At 32.7% G+C, this 9,004-nt stretch overlaps 1 long non-coding RNA gene and 1 other non-coding gene across 2 annotated transcripts; both read left to right on the top strand.

Moving 5' to 3' along the window:
- Window positions 1–511: 511 nt before the first annotated feature.
- Trnam-cau (transfer RNA methionine (anticodon CAU)) lies at window positions 512–584 on the top strand. The gene has a single exon. It is a non-coding gene; the product is annotated as a tRNA-Met (tRNA).
- Window positions 585–7,431: 6,847 nt separating this feature from the next.
- On the top strand, window positions 7,432–8,185 carry LOC113395571 (uncharacterized). The gene is made up of 2 exons (XR_003368670.2): window positions 7,432–7,593; window positions 7,956–8,185. It is a non-coding gene; the product is annotated as an uncharacterized LOC113395571 (long non-coding RNA).
- The last annotated feature ends 819 nt before the right edge of the window (window positions 8,186–9,004 follow it).

Raw genomic sequence — 9,004 nt, 5'->3', positions numbered from 1 at the left:
CTCGAACTTTTAATCAGTTAGTAAGTTTTCCAGGAAAAAAATCTATGTTTATTACATGTGCAAGGTTCTAACGGAAATAAAAATTAAGAAAATTGCGCAGAAATATTGAATTTTAAAAGCGTTTATATGTTTACATGAGTTTCCTAATAGGAAGGCAATAAAAATACAATATAAAAGCGAACCCACGCGAAGTCGGGGCGTGCCGATATGTTTAGTATAGCTATAGACATAACGCGACGAAAATATAATAATATTTATGAGATCTGGGAAACAATAGTTCCGATTCGTCTCGATAATTGAAATTTATTTATTTATCTTAGACGCTCTATACGAGAGGATTTTTGGAAATTTCAACTTCTGCGATAATGCGAGGGGGGGGGGTTACTGTGTATGATTTATTCTGTACGAATTTGTGACAAACTGTTACGTGTCTAGGACGTTATATAGGCTGAGAAAAATCAGTTTCAACTCAAGCTGTGATAAATACAGTTTTTCAGCGATAATTTTCATCGCCTCGGTAGCGCAGTAGGCAGCGCGTAAGTCTCATAATCTTAAGGTCGTGAGTTCGATCCTCACCCGGGGCATAGTTTTTATATTGCGAAATTTACAGATATTTTTATTTTTTCGACAAAAGCTTCGTCGTCTTTTATCCTCTTGTGAAATAAACTACATACGACGTATGTTATCTTTGTCTCATTCTCTTAAATGTGAAATTAATGATGACAAAACGAGATAAACGCACCTGCAAAACAACGATTATAAGCAAGTTGTACTACGCTTATTTATAAATTAATTTATTATATAAATAAACGAAACCGCATATAGAAACAGTGTTTTCTTACAAGTATTATTTTAAAATGAATGAATATACCTAAATAAATATTTTCCACAAAATCAGGCCAAGGGTGGTTTTACGAGTCGTGTGAGGAATATCGCGCTATATAGCTAGGTTCACTTAGTGATTTTATATCTCCTATCAATGCGAAGGTTTCTTTGCTTTATTTGTTACTGGCTGTTCACACGGGACGATGAAAAACGGGCGTTTTTTTATTAACGGCATTAATTTATTTCGTTATACGTGTAATTTAATATACTGGTGTGTTTTGCTTATTAAAATGTAATTTAGGTTTTGTTTAGTTCGCTTTAGCAACAAATAGTAAGGATATTTAAATTAATTTAGATATTCTTTATTTAGAATAGGAATATAAAGTTATTTCATGTAGTTAATAAAAAAGGCATCTCAGTCTATAAGCTCCCGTGTGAAAGCTCCTTTCGTTTTACAACACTGTCAATCCGCATTCCGTCCGTTTGTAGCGGTTTTATCGTCCTCACCTCAGCTTGATGTGGCGATGCACTACCCTCAATTATACCTCCATCTCCACATCTCTACCCCTCCTTTTACCTGAATTCCCTACCATAATCGTAGGATATCCTGCTTATAAAAAACGAATCAAATTGTATTTATTTTAGTCATTTCTGATAAATGTATGGGAAGAACTAGAACTTTCGAATCAAATCTCTTTTTTTTTTATTTGGACACTTTAAGTTTGGTGATGCATATTGTTTATATTGTATAGAACAAAGTTAAGCCCCGGGCTTGGGCCAGTAAAGATGTCAGCGCGATTCTTAGTCACTATGTTTGGATCGATATTCTTAGTCACTAAAAGTAACGGCAGTTGGTCCTACGCCGGAACACTTTTTTTGTTAGATTGCCCTTTAGATTAATGAGAATGAGTGGAGTGTAGACAGAGTGAGATCACATTTATGTCACTCAATTTGAGGCGTGTACTCACATTTGTGTTCTGCGGTGAGTTTCGATTTGTAACAGCGATTATACAAATACTAAATAATATTATAAATACGAAAGTGAGTTTGTTTATTTGTTACGCTTTTTCGTCTGATCTTAAACATAAAAGAAAAGACATAGGGTACGTAATGACCCACCTCCCCACCGCCAAGCAAGCATAGTCACGCACTGAAACTTATACATTAAAAAACATATCCTTTGAATAGAAAATATTACCGAAATTTACAATTTTTATTAAGGGGTTCGTTTCATAAATTTACGTTTACTTTTCACGCCCGATCACTTCCCCTCCCTTAAAAAAACCTTTAGAATTGGTTATAACGTGGAATACCAAATGGCTTCAATTAAAACGTCACGTACCAAAGCAATTTAACACTCAATTTGTACTATGAGGGACTGGAATACGTAAAGGGGTAAAAGAAACGGATTATTCTAAATGCTTTTCGAAAGTTTTTCGAGTTTTAATTAACTTATCGACTGAGCTCCGAGAATGTCCCAACTTTAATTGTAAGAAATTTATTATCAATTGATAAAGTAGTACACAGTAACAGACTTTAAAAGTACCGCTAGATAAAGGACGTATCTTATTTTAAGGAGGTTTTGGTGCGATTACAAACTGTCTAATCTGCCTTAACTCTTATTCCAGTGCGTGGAATACGCATAAGAAATAGATGTGGCATATTTGGTCGAATGTCATCTAACACGTACAGATTTCTTTACGAGGTTTTTCTTTGAAAGATATAATTTTACATATATTCTCCATTGTGACTATGGTGGTATTTTGACTACTGGATCAACTTTTATAGATATCGATATAGCGAGTAAATATTTAGTATATTTTATCGAGTTTAAATCAACGATCGTTGGAAAACCACGTGTTAATATTCGTTTTGAATTTTGATATAAATGTTTTTTTTTTTTTGTAATATATAATGTACTACTTACGCGTACCATTCTCTCGGTATAATATTGGTCTATATGTAATATTTAGATTGAAGAACAAACATAAATATATATATTCTGATTTTCCAGGTAGGAAAGTTGAAATTCTCAGCTTTACTCAACTATAATATGCATATTTCTCTTAAATCAGTCTATTGATGAGAATTGCATTAAAATCCAAACCGTAGCTTAAAAGATATAAGCGTAAAGACAGCGACTTTGTTTGTTACTATGTGGAGATTAACTATACTTATGTTTGTTAACAAAAAAAATTACATAAAATGTTTTTATTTGATAGGTGGACTGGCAATCGGGCCTCCTAAAGGTATGTACTGACCACCACTAATATAGATTGGCGATGAAAGATCTATTAACTATTTCTTATATCGCCAATGCGTTAACGAGCCTTGATAACTAAGAAATTATGTTTTTTGTGCCTGTTGTTCCATTGGCTCTGTCACCCTTTAACCCGTAACAAAGCAATACCCGGTAGCTCTGATAAGCGGTAGAATAATAGATGACTAATTGAACCTACCCAGACGGACTCATACAAAGATTTAACAAGTATTAAGTTAATTTCTATTAATTATTATTTATTTTATCATTTTCTATTAAGTACTTAATTCTTAATTTTTTTATATACATTGTGAAAAAAAATCATATATATTTATTGTAATATGAACAGCGACGATCAAAACGATCACTAAGTATCGAAATGGAGAAAATGACCTTGAGATAATGGCGCTGTTAAGTAGTCATCATAACGTCGTCGCACAGTAACTAAAGTACACAGATAAACGTTATCACTTCACAAACTACCTGAGATAATTACTTAAGTGATTCCTAAAATTGTCTTTAAAATATTGAAGCTACTAGACGAGAACCCGGCTTCGCTCGGGTTAAATACATAAAACTAAACAAATACGATTTATCATTTAATTTTTATACATATTTTTTAAAAGCGTTGTGATTATTAAACGTCTATAATTTCTATTTAAGTGGTGAAAACTAACAATAATCATTCTATGCACATGTTTCTGAACGCACCTGTAAACGTCAAACATGGCCGCCCGTTGAACTGTCATGTAATTTAATGTCACGGATGTGTTATATTGATTATACGAATGTTGTTGACTAATAATCATTATTTTTTTAACGTTCTATAATTGTGGATAGTTCCGATCGAAATGAAATTATTGATGTATAGCCTATTCCAATGGAAGTAGAACCAAAGATAAACAAACCTTAGATTTACGTATTTCATGTGATTTGCTAATAACTCAGCTATATTGTGCACTGTTAAAAGTTGACGATTAATTTATTTTTATCTAAAATAACCCTATTGCACTCACCTACTTATTTACACTTTAATTTAACTTCTCAAAATTTCAATAATAATATCGTCGACCTTCAAAACGCCATTTTTTCGCAAATCCATAGTGAATATCATAGATTAATCAAGCTTAACCAATGATATCGCGTCAATTTGCAGTCAAATGTTGTTTATTTTGTTTTTTTCTTGTTACGGTTGGACTAGAGTATAGATAATCTTGTCTGTAGTGTGATTATATAAGTATTCACTTCTAATGTCACTCGTGTTATCTTGACAATTGACAAACGGTGCATTGTATCTCATACTGATATTTTTATTTGTTTTTTTTTTTTTTAATTACCATTTATATAGTCTCTCCACAGACTTGAAGTCGCTGTCATTGTTATGTCTTATTTATGATTTGATTTAATGTCGATTCAATGCGTTTCTATTGTTTCAAAATTTTCGGATAGTATATTGATGACAATTGCATTGAACCCTACGACGACGACTTCAGTACTGACTCGGAGTTTGTCTTTGTTGAGTAGTGTTCCTTAGTGTTATGAGTGTTTGTTGGATTCTGGATTCCTCATCTGGTCTGGATTGTATTTAGCCAGTTCGTCCATGATCGGGTCATTTCTATTATAGATTATTTAATAGTGATATAAATGATAATACATGAAATTAATAAAAACTATTCATATTATGAAATATAGGCCATAGCTAAAACGGCCCAGCGTTTTTAAACCTGGACAGCACTGATCTTTAATGTTTTTAATTTGTATTTATTCCATGTGCCTGTGTGTGAAGGAGTGAATGGTGATAGGAGCCATTTTAGGCAGCCTACGTTTGTCGTACGTAACGTGAGTTAAAGACGTGAGACTTTTTTTCAGACATTTATATATAATTATTGATTAAAGTGATTTCAAGAAATTATTTGTCATAGTGTGTAAGTGAACATCATCTTTGTAAAGATTTTATATGAATATTTGATATTTTTTTTTTGCAGACTGTACATGAAATTTTGTTCAAAAATTCATAGTCAATTATTAAAATATTTTTTTTTCAATAAACCCATCGGGCGATCGGTTCGCTTGAATAAAATTTACATTATTTTGGTATGAAAAGAGTTTTTAAACAAGATTACGTAAAATTATTCCTCATTACGAATTTATGAGGGGAGTTTTTTATGAATTTATGTAACGCCTCTTTATTTAGATATAGGTTGATTTACAGGCTGGACATATAAATAAATGTCATTATACTTTATTGACACCGTAATTAAAATTATGAAAAAGAGTAACTGTAAATTTCCCACTGCTGGGCTAAGGCCTCCTTTCCCTTTGAGGAGAAGGTTTGGAGCATATTCCACCACGCTGCTCCAATGTGGTTTGGTGGAATACACATGTGGCAGAATTTCGTTGAAATTAGACACGTGCAGGTTTCCTCACGATGTTTTCCTTCACCGCCGAGCACGAGATGAATTATAAACACAAATTAAGCACACGAAAATTCAGTGGTGCCTGCCTGGGTTTGAACCCGAAATCATCGGTTAAGATGCACGCATTCTAACCACTGGGCCATCTCGGCTCTCATATACATATACATACATATAATTTCTTGTGTAAGTTTCCCAAAATTCAGCTTTAAGAACGCACTCGAGTGAAATTCCGATCATCTCGTAACTCGTACTGACCAGTGGACGAAATTAATATGACAATAGCCATCGGCGCACAACAAGGGCGCGAAGTTGTCCCAACTTGTATATAATCTTGTCCAGCGTGAAGTCCGGCAAACTTCAACTTCAAACAATGACTAACTTCAGACCTTATCATGTTTTGTGATGTGTGGCCGTCTTATGTGTTTAAGTTCGCACTGATATATCATCTGCAAACTTTGTATAGTTGTATACTTCGAGCACTGTTCGTATCTTTTCTTTAAATAAATGTTTGAATAAAATAAAGAATTATTTTGTATTTAAAAATTGAACTTGTGGAGATTTTATAGGGTTGTTACCGATCAGCGTGTTAATTAAATTTTTAACTTTATTGTATTTACAGTAGGTTTATAATGTGTTGTGCCTCTCATAACTTACGACCTTATGATATTTGACTGCCTCGTCGGTATTATTGATAGCTTATAAGATAAAAGAACCCGATTTGTTAAGAAATTTTTGGTTACCTAGAATTTCAGCGTTCACATTGCTGGAATATCAGAGAATAGATCGTAAACCCGTTGGTCTTGCCCTTTAAGTCTCTCCAGTTGTGTATTGCCGTCTCACCTAAATTATGAATGAGGGAATTCCACCAAACACACCAGCGCCCAGAAATAACCTTTATAATATCTGCTTGCCAGTTAGTTAGTCTCTTTTAAAATAGTCCACCGCGGTCAGGTAGACAACACGAACCAAGGGCACACCATTAATTAATACAAGTACAGTTTATCTGTTGATTTTGCTTCGCTCTTTGGGATTTGAACAGGAAACTATTTACGTTAATTTGGAAAAAACTAGATCTGTATAATTGCACGATGAGTTAGCCTTTAATTGCGCAAGTGTCTCATTGTTTAAAATTGATATATTTACAGGATAAATACATAGACATGCATTGTACATTGTGTTGGATTCCTTTGTGTATTCAAAGATTCTATATGTATATATAAACATATATATTCCATTGTCCTTACGTGAAGTCACTAAGTGAACTATGTACTACCTACCAGACCCGGCTTTGCCCGGTATCATAATATACATTTCTATTGGTCGGCATAATTTTATTTGGTAGTAAGCCTTTGTGCAAACCCGTCTGGGTTAGTGCCAACCACTCATCAGATATTCTACTGCTAAATAGTGTATTACAGTATAGCAGGTACAAGGGACATAACATCTTAGGACCCAAGGTTGGTGGCGCATTGGTGTAATGTCAGGAATGGTTATTATTTCTTACAGTGTGAATGTCTATGGACGGGGGTGACCACTTGCCATCGGGAGGCCCATTAGCGGGCTACATAATATATAAAATAAACTGACAGCTTTAATAATTCATTATATTGCAGTCTATGTACACACAATGATAATACACCTAAACCTTACTCATGAATCACTCCGTATATAAGTAAAATACATAGAAAAATCTGTTTGAAAGTTTTTGAGTACATCGCGTTATATATATAATTTAATATAATATATAGAGTCATATAGAGTATATAATGTCATAGCGATGACGTAAAAACAATTGAATACAATAAAAAATGTTTTGTAAAATAATGATATTGTAAAATTGAACGTTTTTGACCACAATATATATGTATATAAGCCCTTATTGATAAGTATAGTGCAATGCGTTTATTTATAAGCGAGGTGATTCCCAGAACCATCGTGTTTTGCTTTATAAAGTACTTTACATTGTAATCATTGTCATTTCATTTGATAAAATAACCGTGTATAGACGTGTTATTTGCTGTAAAATCAAAATAACAGTTTAATTATTTAACGTTGTCGAAATAAATATGGACAGGTCGAAGAAACCTTATTGTGAGTTATTTCTTTTGTTATATTATATCGTACTTGAATATTTTTTTGATCTATTTGTTCTATATTGTGTGTAGATTCTGTTGAGCAATTTTCAATATTATTTTTTTTGAACAGAGCTGGAAGTATGATTACCCCCCTCTTACGTGTAGAATTGAAAAGGATATATAAATTTATGCTTTTACAAAAACTAATGTGCCTCGTATATAAGTGTCGAGATGGCCCAGTGGATAAAACATGTTCATAATCGAAGATTCTGTTCGTCTATCACTGTCTGTTTGACGTTCAATTCCACGCAACACCAGCGTAATATTTAAACACACATATATTTAAAAAATATGTAATACATTTGAAATTAATTACAGATACACCCGTCGCAAGAGTATATCAGAAACCAACGAATCTTCTCCCACCATTGCCACCGCCAAGCCCCAAGTCTCCACAGCCTAAATCTACTGTTTCAACCAAAAACGTCAAGCCCAGAATCATATAGAGCCCAGGATTAAAAATACATATTGAAATGTAATAATTATATAATAAAAAATACCTTATCCACTGCAGAAACAACTATTTATTAGATTTACGTGTCGCTAAACATATCATAATTTTTTTTTTTTCTAAAAACAAAAAGAAACATTCTGTATCACCTTCCAGAGCCTACTCATATAGGTGAACTCCATTCATGCAGTTTTGTACAATAAGTTACAAACAAACACAAAATCTTGCAATTGCAATTAATCCGATATTTCATAATATATATAAGTACTCCCTAATATTGCTCTGTGTGTAAACTGGTTAGTGTCATTATTATTTTCAAGTTCTATGTAAATATAATACATATACGAATAATTTCCGGGCACTTGTTTTTCTTAAATACGTGAATTTCCGCCGACATATATAATATATTTTTATAAAAACAAAACAGTTATACAATAAAAGTATAAAAACCGACTTAAATTGTTTGTTTATTCACTGAAGCAATGTAAGCCTTTGAAAGTGGTATTATTAAAAAAAAATTTTTTTTATGGCAATTTTAAGTTTAAAGATGTAAATGATAGGTCCTTTTTTTGCACCACAAAGATCAATGGTACAAGTTTAAAAAAAAACACAATTATATCTAAAACTACAATAGAGCTAACCGTGACGTCACGTCATCGAATCGATTTTCAAAAGTATATACATAAATATATATGTTGTAGTACAAACTTACTTCATATCAAATTTTGTTCAGTCGTTTGACCGTGAAAGAGCAACAGACAGAGTTACTTACGCATTTATAATAATATCAGTATAGAATATTATCTGCTAAACGAATGTGTGTAGTATGGGAACTAAGTGATATCCCCTTTGAAACAATAACTGACTCACTACGGAGTCATATTATTGGGCAAATTATATTCCAAGTGAACGCAGA

The sequence above is a fragment of the Vanessa tameamea genome, chromosome 21 (genome assembly GCF_037043105.1).
Source record: "Vanessa tameamea isolate UH-Manoa-2023 chromosome 21, ilVanTame1 primary haplotype, whole genome shotgun sequence".
Classification (NCBI taxonomy): Eukaryota; Metazoa; Arthropoda; class Insecta; order Lepidoptera; family Nymphalidae; genus Vanessa; species Vanessa tameamea.
Note: the sequence above shows the minus strand (reverse complement) of the source record. Positions and strands in the feature narration are given on the sequence as shown.